General features: G+C 38.1%; 2 protein-coding genes and 1 non-coding gene across 8 annotated transcripts in view; 1 reads left to right on the plus strand and 2 right to left on the minus strand.

Annotated features, from left to right (window-relative positions):
• DOCK2 (dedicator of cytokinesis 2) overlaps positions 1-14684 on the minus strand; it is a 409502-nt gene that overhangs the window by 151628 nt on the left and 243190 nt on the right. The gene's annotated exons all lie outside the window — the stretch shown is intronic.
• Positions 1-14684, plus strand: part of INSYN2B (inhibitory synaptic factor family member 2B) — a 116243-nt gene that overhangs the window by 58202 nt on the left and 43357 nt on the right. The gene's annotated exons all lie outside the window — the stretch shown is intronic.
• LOC116587317 lies at positions 10727-10873 on the minus strand. Its single transcript, XR_004284367.1, has one exon. It is a non-coding gene; the product is annotated as a U4 spliceosomal RNA (small nuclear RNA).

A 14684-nucleotide genomic window follows, 5' to 3' on the forward strand; every position in this document is an offset into this window, starting at 1 on the left:
TTCTCCCCTTGCTCGTTCTCTCTCTCTTTCCCCTCTTCTCTCTCTCTCTCTCTCCATCTCAAATAAATAAATAAAATCCTTAAAAAATAAAAAATAAAAGCAGTATCTGACATTTTGAAAAAATATTTAACAGCCCCTACCCTAACTTAACCTTATTATGTGCAGGTGGTATTCTAAGCATTTTAAAGGATTTAATTTGTTTGATCCTACAAACAAATTAGTACTGCAAGAGACGTACTATCAGTATCTTCATTTTATAGGTGAGAAAATTGAGACAGAAAAGGGTTGCCCAAGGACAAGCTTGTGGCAGATCCATGGTTCAAACCTACTACTCTTGATCACTCCACTATACTGCTCTCACCACTCCAAGTTTTTGCGTCTGCACAGCAAGGTTTCCTCATCTCTGGGATGGGGATATCTGGGAGGGCCAGGAACACAGTGTGACCAGAGAGACATTGACAAAAGAGTCCCTGCCAAAGTGGTGGTTCCTTGGATCCACATGTATGCAGACATGGGTCATAAATAACAGGCTCATTTTTTAAATTTATTTTTTTTTTTAGATTTATTTTTTATTAGAGAGAGAAAGAGAGGAGGGGCAGAGGGAGAGGACAGAGAATCTTAAGCAGACTCTGCAATGAGTGTGGAGACCAATGCTGGAGTCGATCTCACAAGCCTGAGATCATGATGTGACCCAAAACCAAGAAATTAGATGCTCAACTGACTATGCCACCCAGGTACCTCAACAGGTTCTTGTTTTGACAAAAAACCCTGGAATTATTTTGCCTCACATTTAGGCATGAAAAAGCTCATTTAAATCTGTTCTTTGTGAGTCCTACATTCTGACAACCCTATTCTCAGAATTTTAGTAGCTTACGCTTCCTCCTGGCAGAGTAAAACATAAGAGTCAGGAAGATCTCAAATCTAGTCTGAATTCTCATTAACTACTGGATGACCCTTTGTTCTGCCTTAAGAGTTCTCCAGGTTATGTTTGAGTATAAACATGAGAAAATGAGAAAGAGACAATCAAGGAGCTTTTTAAATCTTTCTGGTCTACTGTGACATATTACTTATAATCTTACAGAATTCAGCACAAAAATTTTTGAGAGGTAGGATTTGCCCTATTAGATTATTTTTCCAAACCAAATTATATTCTTAGACCTACTGTGGGGACCAAAGCCCCAATCACCGATATCACATTTACATTTCATAGATTTATTTATCAGTTTTCTTTTGGTATACCATCTGGTTCCCTGTGTAGATTCCTCAGTAAAACACCTTGATCATTGGCCCTTGATGGTTTTATATGGCTTAAATGATCAAGATTGAAATTTTCTATAAATATTGAAAATAGATCTCGATAACGTAGAGTGGGGGAAAGGTTCACTTCAACCCCAGAGAGTGGAGATTGCAGCTCTGTTTATATAAGTTTTATACTAATGGAGTGTGTGTGTGATCTCTGTCAGTCCCCCAGATCATTTCTCCATATGGTCAGACAAACTGAGAAATAAGCCAAAATCATTAAAACATTTGAGATATTAAATAGATCAGTTAGATGACCTAGGACAAATTACTTAATGTCCTTGGGTTTCCATTTCCTAACTAAATGAGAATAGTGGGTTAAATTAGGGGAGATAGACAATATGCAATAGATCTACAACTAATATTTAGCTGTTGTTTATTGCTTCTACTGCCAAATTTAAGTCAAGATTTTCAAAATAAAACCCAAAACAAACTCTAGGAATACAAATAATCAGCATTATTTCTCCAAATATTATCACACTTTGTTTGCTTTTGCTCAAAAGTTCTCTCCTCATTCAGTTCTGATTCACTTGGCTCTTACCAGAGGTAATTTCCAGTTTTCTGGATTTGTTGGTTTTAATAACTTGCACTATATTTCTGGAAAATTTTTAAGTAGGGGGCTTCAACATCAGGGCCTGGAAGAGATAATAAATGATGACCCTGGTAGGAAGAAAAACTGGTTGTTATTCAGGGAATGAATGTGCCTCCATTTTGCCCTGTGATGATCCAAACTCTTTTGGATCCACACAGATTTCTTTGTCTGACTGCCAGCTCTGGTCCAGGGGACCAGAGGAGGGGAGAGGCCACAGTGGTGTCATGGGAAGCCAGAAGCAAGTCAACCACAGCCATGTCAAGATTTGGAGAGACTCTACAAATCATTTACTCCGCTGATCACAAAATCTGAAGTGTCTGCAGGGGTCAACAGATGATGTAAAGGAGTGTAGCTGCTGGGCCCAAGTATGGTTGGGGCAGAGGTAATGAAAGGCCCTGCTCCATTCAAAGGGCACAGAACCATTCATATCAAAGGGATTGTGGATTGGTACCTTATGGTACATAGACCCAAGTCACCATTGAGATCCCAGAAATCCAGATTGCTTTTTTATGTAGAATCTTAGTTTTAATACACTACCAATTAACTGAACTTTTAGGACACTCTATAGGCCAAATTAAAAATAATCATTTACTACATCTGCTAGTTTTCACATTCTGGTTTAGCCCTGATCTTCTGAACTTCAATTCAGCACTTTTCTAATGGTCCCTCTACCCAAGAGTATGAGCTCCACAAAACAGGAACCTGTCAGTCTTGTTCACTGATATACCCGGAGAGCAGTTCCTGATTTAGAATAAGCCCTCACTATTATTTTCTTTTCTGAATGAGAGAATGAATGATATTAATCTAAGAAAGGTTAAGGAAGAAAAAATTACTAATCCAGGTTATAAAAGATGAGGGAAGCATCAGATTGAAAATCAACAAATCAGGGATGCCTGGGTGGCTCAGCTGGTTAAAGCCTCTGCCTTTGGCCCAGGTCATGATCCCAGGGTCCTGGAATCGAGCCCCGCATCGGGCTCTCTGCTCAGGGCAGAGCCTGCTTCTCTCTCTCTCTGCCTGCCTCTCTGCCTACTTGTGTTCTCTGTCAAATAAATAAATAAAATCTTTTTAAAAAAATCAACAAATCATAGGTGTAAGAGGAAAGTAGATCAAAGAGAATAAAGGAGTTTTGTTGAAGCTAAGGCTTGTTTCAAAGGGTTGTGTTCAGAATGGAAAATCCAGAAGACATCTATACCATATAGCTTTTGAGAAATGAAAGCATGAATTTTGTTTCTTTACTCAAAAACTTCATTCAAACCAGAATCCTCAGTAAACCTAGAGTGTCACTCCAAGTCTGCCACCCAACTGTTGTGTGTTGTGGTCAAGAATCTTGAAGAACCTATTTCTTCATCTGTAGAAACGAACATGTTCCCACCTACTTTGTAACAGTTTGGTAGCCAAAACTGAGGATAAAAGAGATAATGTTCTCATGGCCCTTGCTCAGTCCATAAAAAGTTCTTAAATGGGCTCGGTATTGTGGCTGTTATTATAATACCAATGTATCTAATCCCTCATTGATAAAACGAGGTTAGATCAGTGAGATAATTTTTTAGACCTGTTCTGTCTCAGTCTAAATGTCCAGATAGAGGCCATGATTTCCACACCATCCTCACTGAATTCAATAACAAAGTTTGAAATAACTCTTCTCATAAACTACTCACTTCCATAAAGCAAAAAGCCTATAAACTGCTACAAATTTCATAGGGAATTTTAGTATGTTTGTTTTTGTTTTTGGCAAACTTTTTAGAGCTCCTTTTTGGTAATAAATTAAATAACATCTTTTTTTTTATTTTGAAGAGACACATAAATTCAGCCTGTACCTGTTTCTCCATCTTCAAAATAAGTGCCATCTTCTAAAGAGTCAGAGAAGCAGTTGAAAATTAGAACTAACCAGTACTCTACTGTCAGTGAGTTTCCCTGGCAATGAGTTTGCTCTAATTCACGGGGAAAGAGGAGGGCAGGGAAATCATAAACAGGTTCTAGAGAGGCTCTATATTGCCCTAGCCATATATCAGCCTGATAAATCAGACTCAAGCAGAGTGGAATTTAAATGAAGCAACTCTGTGTACAAAGAGAAAGGTTATCTTTACTCTTGGGATGAGTACAACCAAACAGTTTCCATCAGGAACTGCAAAGCTCTATAAACTTCAATAGCACATTCTGACTCTCATCACACACTAATGAAATAGTAAAAGTATTGTTGTCCTTTAAACGTTTGTGCCTGAAGTTACGACCAGTTGCAATGACAGGAAGCTGGAGACGACATTTTAATGGTTATGAATGCATTTATAAAGAAGCTTTGGTATCTAATGAGAGTTAAGAAGGTACTACAATTGAGGAACAATTTACTGCCAAGAAATCAATTTGAAAATTCTATACAAGATTATCACCCACTAAATTGCCTTTCTTCAAAACTGTAGGCCCTAAAACATTACTTCTGGACAAGGAATTTCACAAACAATAAATGCTAATTAAGTAATCTATTCAAATGAGTTGATTGAAAGGGAAAAAAAGAATCATCTCTTGTAAAAAAATTTTGACACTCTGGCTATATTTCTGCTATTGCTTCTTTTGAACCTTCTTTATTGAAAACTGGTGGCATTGGGCAATAAACCAGGAAACTCCATTTTCTTATCCCCTCCATGCATTAGAAGTATAATACAACATGAATGAAGGTTCACACACAGACTCACACACACACACACACACACACACATTCCACCACACAGTGACACCAAAAGAATTCTGTTTCTGATATAAGGAATTTAGGTAGACAGAGATAATTATATATTACAGTAGTTTTAAAGATAGAGGAGAAAGTTGATGCATATAAGACCTTAAGAAAACACACTCATGTATTCACACACATACTCATCATACAACAAAAGATAAACTTGTGTGCAGCTAAAAACTATTTAAGACCTTTGCAATCACAGTAACAGTCCTGAAAGTCAACAAATAACAAGAAAGGACACACAAATAAGAGCCACCTCTGAGCTGAGAAAGGCAATATATATTCTACTCAAAAATAAAGAGGGATGCTTGGGTGCTTCAGTCGGTTAATTGTCTGACTCTTGATTTTGACTCAGGTCGTGATCTCAGGACTGTGAAATCGAACCCCGCATCGGGCTCCATGCTCAGTGGGGAGTCTGCATAAGATTCCATCTCTCCCTCTCCCCCTGGACCTCCCCACTCTCTCTTGCTTGCTCATGCTCTCTCTCTCAAATTAGATAGATAGATAGATGATAGATAGATAGATAGATAGATAGATAGAAGGAATGGCCTGGCCTACAGCTGAAAGACAAAACAAAAAGATCCATCATAGGGGCACCTGGGTGGCTCAGTGGGTTAACCTCTGCCTTTGGCTCAGGTCATGATCTCAGAGTCCTGGGATCGAGCCCCACATCTGGCTCTCTGCTCTCAGGAGCCTGCTTCCCCCCCTCCCCATCTCTGTGCCTGCCTTTCTGCCCACTTCTGGTCTCTATCTGTCAAATAAATAAATAAAATCTTTAAAAAAAAATCCATCATAGCAGAAGAAAGAATCACTTTTCTCTTCTAATATCCAGGGTCCCTCACATCAAGAGTCTTTTCAGCAGATGCTATTTTTTAAAAGAACAAAGCACGTTGGTTGCTGGCCAGCCTGACACACATGGGTATCCAGTTAGCCCTTGCCCTCTGGTCTCAGAGATCTTGGATGATAACACCATGCTAGAGAAGACACCAATGTTGACCCAGCAAACCACACAGAAACAAAAACAAGAAGATGTTTAGTAGCCCTGTGACACTTTGGAAGTAAAAGCGATGGGGCATTATTTTCTCCAATAGTCGCTTCCTTCTCTTTATTTCTTTTTGTGGTGTCTAGACTTTTTAAGGAACTTGTGGATATGAGTTGGTGACCTAAACCATCTCCATCTTGTGCTGGTTTTGCACAACTAGGAAAAGGACGTGCAGTCAGTTTCTACCATTTATGTGGCACCAACTTCTTGGCTAATGATGGGAAAATTTAATATCATGCCCTTTATCTTGAATACAGAAAAGTATTAAACATGAGAATTGATTTAACATCGTGTGAAATTAAGCCTGAAGGACATTATGTCCTCGTAAAGCATAATTACTCCTAAAGTTTTATCTCAAATTGTCTCAGAGGAACTGTCTCAGCAGGTAATAAACATACTTGGAAAAATGTCACTGGCCACATTAAACAACCCCTAGTCTGGATATGGAGGGCAATTTTATGTGTAGCTAAGTGTAGGGGGAAGAGCTCTTGCTTCTAAAAGTTCCACTGACCCAGATGGCTCACGAACACCACTGCATGAAAAGAGAAGTCACAAGGGGTTTCTATGATAAAGACAGCCATCCAAGATCTGTATGTGTGTGGAATGCAACATAGCCTTAATAAGGTTCTGAGGAAGACAAAACTTCTTAAATTAATAATAATATTTCTAATCATCTGCTTTTAAGCATAGTGACACCTGAACTGTTAAATAAGTGAACTGAAGAGGGGCCGTTCTGTCAATGTAAAATAAAAAGAAGTAAAAATACTAATGAAAATGTAAACACAGAAAAAAAAAAAAAGGAAACCACCCAAATATTAGCAGCCAGAACCATAGCTGCCTACAAGTTTGCCAAGGAGCACCAAGAAAGGTAGAAATCATTTTCCAGGGGACCTTGGACCAAGGGGTTTTGCTTTTCCATCTCACCTCCAGATAACACACATCTCAAATGTACACAGGACTCAGAGTTTGTGCTTTGCCCAAACAAGTGCCCAGCGGGCAGATGGTCAAGCTGATCTGGACATTAAACTGAATGAGTGGACTGGAGAGGGCCAACGATCCAGATAGACCAGAACAGGTAGCCTCACCAGAGGCAGAAGGGACATATTCTCTAGAAAGCTGTGATCTAAAAAGTTCATGGTCATTAGTCCACAATTCTCCAGGATCCCACTTAAAATTGCCTCTGTTTCCCTTGGTCTCATCACTGGCAGGTATAACGGTTCATCGAGGAGACTCTGTGGCCATGCCCCCTTTATGGTTATCTGCCCAGAATATGGCATACTGTTTTCACTCAGAACTAAACAGTGATATGAACCTCAGAGAAGCTCCCTGAAACAGAAGGGAATGGTGCCAAAAACAGGTCAGTGATGTTTTATGAATCAGGCCTGAGAAAAAGTAAGCACGTCTCCAACTATAGGCAGCACAATCTATCTGCTGATCTTTTTAAAAGAGTTGAAAGAGTAAGCAATAAATCAGCAGTGAGGGGCTGGTCCCTTGCCATTGAACTGTCTTGAGATGCAATTTCCAATGACTTTGTAGTGACCTTGCCTATGTAATTTCAGGGCTCAACAAGAAAATTCTCTCACATATTCCATGAGGCAACTCTCTCAGAGAAATGTCCTGCTTCTCTCAGATGGCCACTTCTGCCAATTAGATACCAGTATTGCGATTCTCCTCTTTCTTGTAAGTGGACAGACCTGGGATTTGGATTTCTGATTCTAATCGTCTAAAGCTGAGAAAGCCATCTGGGCCAGGAAGATGTGTCATAAGAACATGTGGCTCTGCTAAACCAGGCCACAGACATGGAAACAGGCCTGGCTCCAGCACCATTAAGAGTGAGCTCTGGCACCACAACTATTCCATAGCAAACCTGTTTTAAGTGCTGAGAGAAAGGCCCCCTGCTGACCTGTAGAATCCCAAAGAAACAATGCTGGTGCAGAAGTGGAGCATCATTGCGTAACTCAAGTCGTGCAAGGGGGAATTGGTTGCATGAAAGGAAAGAAAAAATGAGAGGATGAGGCCCTAGAAAAGGAGTGTGTCTTGTGCGACTCGGCTATTGTTTATCCACTCAGATCCTTCCAAACACTCCGAATCTTGGTAATAATCTTTGTAAGTGATGATCTTGGAGTGTGTCTTCTTCAAAGTGATATGGACTTTGGGGCAGAATCAAAGTTCTTATTTTTATTGAGGGCCTCAATGGTGTAGAGTGACGTAGGTGTATGGATTTGGAGAGCAGATCCGAATGTGAATTCCTCCTCTACCTCTTAGAAGACATGTGTCTGGTCAAGTAACCGAACCTCAGCGTCTTCATCCATAAAGTGGATCAGACCCTCTTTGCAGGACTGTCATAAATTTTAACACAACTTAAATACCTCCAGCCTGATACCAGAGAGTGGGTTCATAACAAACATTTAAACTTCTTCTTTAAGAAAAGCAAACATTTCCATTTAAGAAAGAATATTGCAAATTGAATAACACTTCTCTGAAATACTATCTCACAGGTTTTATTTCCTTCATTTAGTCACTTTGATCCAATGTCGGTCAACAGGGAGAAATGTTTTGCTCTGTCCAATATGGTAGCTGCTAGCAACATGTCGCTATTAGCACTGGAAACTGGCTAATGTGACCAAGGCATTGAATTTCTTATTCCACTTAATTTTAACCAATTTAGTTTAAGCAGCTTCATGTGGTAAGTGGCTCTTGTTATACTGGCCAACACATTAAGTCTGAGTTCGATCAAGAAGGAAAGATTTGGAAATGTAGGCATAGGTGGGGAAATTATTCACAGTCTCTTCACCATTAGCAGCAGCTGCTGAAGGCAGGTGGACTGGCTTGACCTTGCTCGTACTCACTGTAAGGGCTGGTGATTATGACAGCAATAGTGCCTGACAATGGCTTTCTCTGCCAGAGCCAAATTCTGTGATCTTGGACAAGTTTTCCAATTTTTCTGAGCCTTTTTCTAATCTGAAACATGGGGGGGTAATAACCTTAGGGTTATTTTCAAGGTATAAGGCAATCATGTCAAAATGTGTTGAAACCTATAAAATGAGGGACAAATGCAAACATAATTCACTATATCCCTAGTTTTGTAACATTGGTCCTGACTCAGTATTTTTCTTTCCAGCTTGATTGAGACATAATTGGCAAATAAAATTGTAAGATATTTAAAGTATACAATGTGACGATTTGATATAATGTGTAGATTGTGGAAGGACTCCTCCCATCAAGTTAATGAACACATCCACCACCTCACATACTGACCTCGTGTGTGTGTGTGTGTGTGTGTGTGTGTGTGTGTGTGTGGTGAGAATACTTACGTTCTACCCTCTTAGCAAATTATGATTATATAATATAGTGTTATCAATTATAGTTACCATGTTACATATTAGGTCTTCAGACCTTATTCAACATAGAGCTCAAAGTTTGTACCCTTTTTACCAACCTCTTGCTATTTCTCTCACCCTCTAACTTCTGGCAAACATCTCTCTACTTTCTGTTTCTAGGAATTGATTTTTTTTTTTTTTTAGATTCCACATGAAAGTGATAGCATGTGGTATTTATCTTTCTCTGTATGACTTATATCACTTAGCATAATGTCTTCCAGGTTCATCTATGTTACCACAACAAACAGATTTCCTTTTTTTTTTTAAGGCTGAGTAATATTCTATTGCATAGATATACTCTATTTACTTTCAATAGACACTTAAGTTGTTTCCACACTTTGGGAACATACTTGTTGTTACAAACATGGGAAGGTAGGTGTCTCTTTCAGATAATGATTTTATTTCCTTTGGATATAAACCAAGAAGTGAGATTGCTGGATTGTTTTGGTAGTTCTATTTTTAATTTTCTAAGGAACCTCCATATTCTTGTTCATATTGGTTACCTGGTTTATTTTCTCACCAATTGTGCACAAGAATTCCCCTTTCTCCACATCCTCCCTAATGCTTGTTATCTCTTGTCTTTTTTATGATGGCCATGCTAACAGATGTGAGGTGATATTTCCCTGGTTTTGATTTGCATTTCCCTGATTATTAGTGATGATGAACACATTTTCATGCACCTGTTGGTTATCTTTAGGTCTTCTTGAGAAAAATGCCTATTCAGGTCTTCTGCACATTTTTTAATTGGCTTATTACTTTTGTTATTGTTTTTTGTTTTTTGTTTTGCTTTGTTTTGTTATTGAGCTATATGGATTCCTTATACATTTTGGATATTAACCCTTTATCCGATATGTGGTTTGCAAATATTTCCCCCCATTCCACAGGTTGTCTTTTCATTCTGTTGATGATTTCCTTTGTGTGCAGAAGCTTTTGAGTTTGATGTGGTCCCACCGCTTATTTTTGCTTTTGGTGTCAGATCAAAAAAAAAAAAAAAGTCATTACTAAGATCAATGCCAAGAAGCTTATCCCCTTATGTTTTCTTCCAGTTTTATAGTTTCCGCTCTTGCATTCAACTCTAATCCATTTGAATTGATTTTTGTGTATAGTGTAAGATAGGGGTCCACTTTCATTCTTTTGTCTATAGCTGTCCAGTTTTCCCAACACCATTTATTGAAGAGACTACCCTTTCCCCATCGCATATTCTTAACTTCTCTTTCATAAATTAATTGACTATATATGCATGGGATTATTTCTGGTATTTCCATTCTGTTCCATTTATCTGTCTTTTTTTATGCCAATAACATACTGTTTCAATTATGGAATTGTACTTTGAAATCAAGGAGAAAGATGCCACCCTCTTTGTTTTTCTTTCACATAATTGCTTTGGCTATTTGGGGCATATTTGGCTATTTGTGGTTCCATAAAACATTTAGAATTTTTTTCTATTTCTGCAAAAAAAAAAAAAATGCCACTGGAATTTTGATAGAGAGTGCATTGAGGGGTGCCTGGGTGGCTCAGTGGGTTAAAGCCTCTGCCTTCAGCTCAGGTCATGATCCCAGGGCCCTGGGATCTAGCCCCGCATTGGGCTCTCTGCTCAGCAGGGAGCCTGCTTCCTCCCCTTTCTCTCTGCCTGCCTCTCTGCCTGCTTGTGATCTCTGTCTGTCAAATAAATAAATAAAATATTTTTTAAAAAAGAGAGAGAGATTGCATTGAATCCATAGATCACTTTGGGTAGCATGAACATTTTAACAATATTAATTCTTCTCAATTAGCAATAATCGCACCTCGGATAAACCTCATTGGCTACGATACTGCCACTGCGCAAAGCTAGCAATATTAATTCTTCTAATCCAAGAATATAGAATATATTTCCATTTACTTGTGTTGTTTTCAATTTTTCGTCAATGTTTAGAGTTTCTAGTATGCAGGTCTTTTACCTCCTTGGCTAAATTTATTCCAAAGTATTTTATTCTTTTTTCCACTACAGTAAATTGGATCACTTTCTTAATTTCTCTTTCTGATAGTTTGTTGTTGGTGTATAGAAATGCAACTGGTTTTTAAATAGTGATTTTGTATCCTGTAACTTTACTGAATGTGTTAATTAGTTCTAATAGGGCCTTTTTTTGTGTGTGTGGGTTTTTTACAATTTTCTATGTAGAATATTGTATCATCTGCAAATAAAGACAATTTTGCTTTTTCCTTTCTGATTTGCAGAAATCAGAATTTAATTCTTTTTCTTGTCTGAGCAGTCTGGCTATATGACATCTAGGACTATATTGAATAGAAGTGGTGAGAGTGGGCATCCTTACCTTGTTCCTGAACTTAGAGGAAAAGCTTTCAGTGTTTCACCTTTGAATATGATGTTAAGTTAAAGACTTCTCAGTGGTCTTTACTATGTCAAAGTATGTTTCATCTATACCCAGTCTGTTGTGAGTTTTTAATCATAAAAATATGTTGAATTTTGTCAAGTGCTTTTTCTGCGCGTATTGAGATAATTATGATTTTTATCCTTCATGTTGTTACTTTAGTTTACCATGTTGTTTCCTTTGTGGATGTTGAACCATTCTCGCATCCCCGGAATCAATCCCCTTTGACCATGGTGTGTGATCTTCGTCTGTGTATTGTTGGATTTGGTTTGTTAATATTTTGTTCAGGATTTTTGCATCTGTGTTCATTAAGGATATTGGCCTATAGTTATTTTTTTTTCTTGTGGTACTCTTGTTGGGATTTGGTGTCAGAACAATGCTGGTTTTATTAAATGAGTTCGGTTGTGTTCCCTCCTCTATATTTTTGTGGAAGACTTTGAGAAGAATTGGTATTAGTTTTTCTTTAAATGTTAAGTGGAATTTACCCATTAAGCCATCTGGTTCCAAATTTTCCTTTGTTGGAATATTTTGGATGCTTACTAGTAATTGGTTTATTCAGAATTTCCTTTGTGTATCTGTGTGTGTGTGTGTGTGTGTGTGTGTGAGAGAGAGAGAGAGAGAGAGAGAGAGAAATTCAGTCTTTGTAGGTTATACATTTCTAGGAGTTTATCCATTTCTTCTAGGATGTCCAATTTATTGGTATATAATTATTTATAGTAGTCTTTTAAGATCCCTTGTTTCTCTGTAGCTTCAGTTGTAATGTCTCCTCTTTTCATTTATGATTTTATTCATTTGAATCCTCTCTTTTTTTCTTGGTAAGTGTAGTTAATGGTTATCTATTTTGTTCATCTTTTTAAAAAAACAGCTCTTAGTTTCATTTTCTTTTCAGAATCTATTGCATTTATTTTTGCTCTGATCTTGGTTATTTTCATCCTTCTGCTAACTTTGGGCTTAATTTTGTTTTTCTTTTTCTTTCTTGAGGTATACAGTCAAGTTATTTATTTGAGGACTTTCTTTTTTCTTAATGTCTGTTTTATTGCTATAAACTTCTCTCTTAGAATGGCTTTTGCTGCATGCCATAAGATATGGTATGTTGTGTTTTCATTTTCATTTGTCTTAAGAAAACTTCTGTTTTCTCTTTTGACCTATTGGTTGTTTAGAAGTATATATATTATTTAATCTCCACATACTTGTGAATTTTCCAGTTTTCTCCTTGAGCTTGATTTCTAGTTTCATACCATTGTGGTTAGAAAAAAAAAATGCTTGATGTGATTTTTATCTTCTTTAATTTATTAAGACTTGTTTTGTGACCTAACGTAAAATCTATCCTGGAGATTGTTTCACGCGCTCTTGAGAAGAATGCATGTCTGCTGCTATTAGATGGAGTTTTTCCTGTATATGTCTGCTAGCTCTGTGTGGTCTAATGTGTAGTGTAAGCCCAATCATGTGTTCACATTGTAATAAGTTACTTGACTTTATGAGTAAGCAAAAGCACCATCCAGGACCCATATATTTTGAGGAATTTCATTCCCCTTGCAGGTGGGAATTTACTTACATTCCTTTCTCTAATCATTCCAACCTTAACTTATCTCATAACTTGGGACCACATTCAGAAGACCAAATGTCCTGATTTGAAAGTACATTTTAAACATAGAATAGACGGAAGCATATTCTTAGAGCACATATGAGTATGTCTAAACATACATGAGGAGTCAGAGTTGTATATGCAAATAGCACAAGAATGTGCTTATGTACTTTATTGATTTTCCACAGCTGTTAGAAATGCTTTAATAAATCCAGTTGCTATCAATGGACCAGCTATAAAAATAAAGCCTGGCTTAAATTAAAGGTGAAGCTATTAACATTTGTCCTACAGCCTATAAGACTAGTGAATTCCTTCCCGGCATTAGTGAATTTGAACCTTAACTGAAATGGGACTGCAAAACCCACTGGGGTTTTTCTTGTTCCATTGTTCATTAAAAGCTTTTCCTGGGAATGGCTTGATCTAAATTGTTCCATAGGTGCTTAGATGAAGACAGAGTAAGTGAGGATGTAAACACAACACATTAACAGAGATTGAGAATCTTTTATAAAATACAAATGTTTCACCAAAAAATGCCTGTGTAAAAAGATGTTTAGTTATGGGGATAGAACAGTAGTAAGCACCAGGGCTCTGTGGTAGGGATACTAAACTGCAGATCTATTGACATTCTGGTCTGGATGATTCTTCATTGTAGGAAGCTGTCCTATATATCGTAGGATGTTTAGAATATCTCTGGCCTCTGTCTGCTAGATGCTAGTAGTAACCTTCTCCCCATTGTCACACCAAAAATGTCACCAGACTTTCTAAAATGTCTCCTGGGAGTCAAAATTGCCCCTGGATGAGAACCACTGCTCTAGACAGAGTCAGACTGCTTCATTTACCCCTCTGCCATTTCCAGCTGTATGATTCTGAGCAAAGCTCTGACCTCTCTAAGCCTTAATTTCCTCATATGTAAAATAGGCATAATTGCACTTCAATTTGTATGTGGTTGTTTGCGAGGATTAAATTAGATAATGTATGTAAAGCATTTACCATAATGTCTGGCAAATAGTCTTTATTAAGCGGTAGTTACCATTATCATTAACTACTTTAACTTTCTAAAATGTTCCAGGCAAACAAGCCACAGACTCTAGCTCCTTCTCTGCATGAGCCCAGTTATCAGGCACTTCTACAAGAGAGGGAGAAATGGTCTTGCACTTCTTCTTCCAACTGGAATTTCTCCCACACGCTGGATTCCTGGTCTAGGGCCTGCAGCCTGTGCCTTCCCAGGAGGAGGAGGAGGACGACTGGGATCCCTACTTGCTCCTTGGTGCTTCTCTGGCCGGGGTATGACAACAGCAGAGGGGCACAGGAAGAACACAGGAATCTGGGGGTGCAGGCAGGGACCCCGGGCTAGGCAAGCAGGGAGGTGGTCGTTTGGTGGTCATTTGGCTGAAGGGCAGCCCTTATCCATTCATCTCTGGATGGATACCTGGCTTGTTTCCATACCTTGGCTATTGTAATTTATGCTACAATAAATGTAAGGGTGCATGTATTTTTTAAAAAAAAAAGAAGGAAAGAAAGAAAAATTGCCAAAAGAATCTTACCAAGACCTCCCTCCTGGATGTATTGTTACTGCCCCCAGATGAAAGCAGGCTCTTTTCCTAATATAGGGCTTATTAATATGACCTGGACACCTTGATTTATCTTCAGTAGCCCAGAGAATAATGTAAATGGAATGCAAAGCCAAGT

This window comes from Mustela erminea, chromosome 3 (assembly GCF_009829155.1).
Source record: "Mustela erminea isolate mMusErm1 chromosome 3, mMusErm1.Pri, whole genome shotgun sequence".
NCBI lineage: Eukaryota > Metazoa > Chordata > Mammalia > Carnivora > Mustelidae > Mustela > Mustela erminea.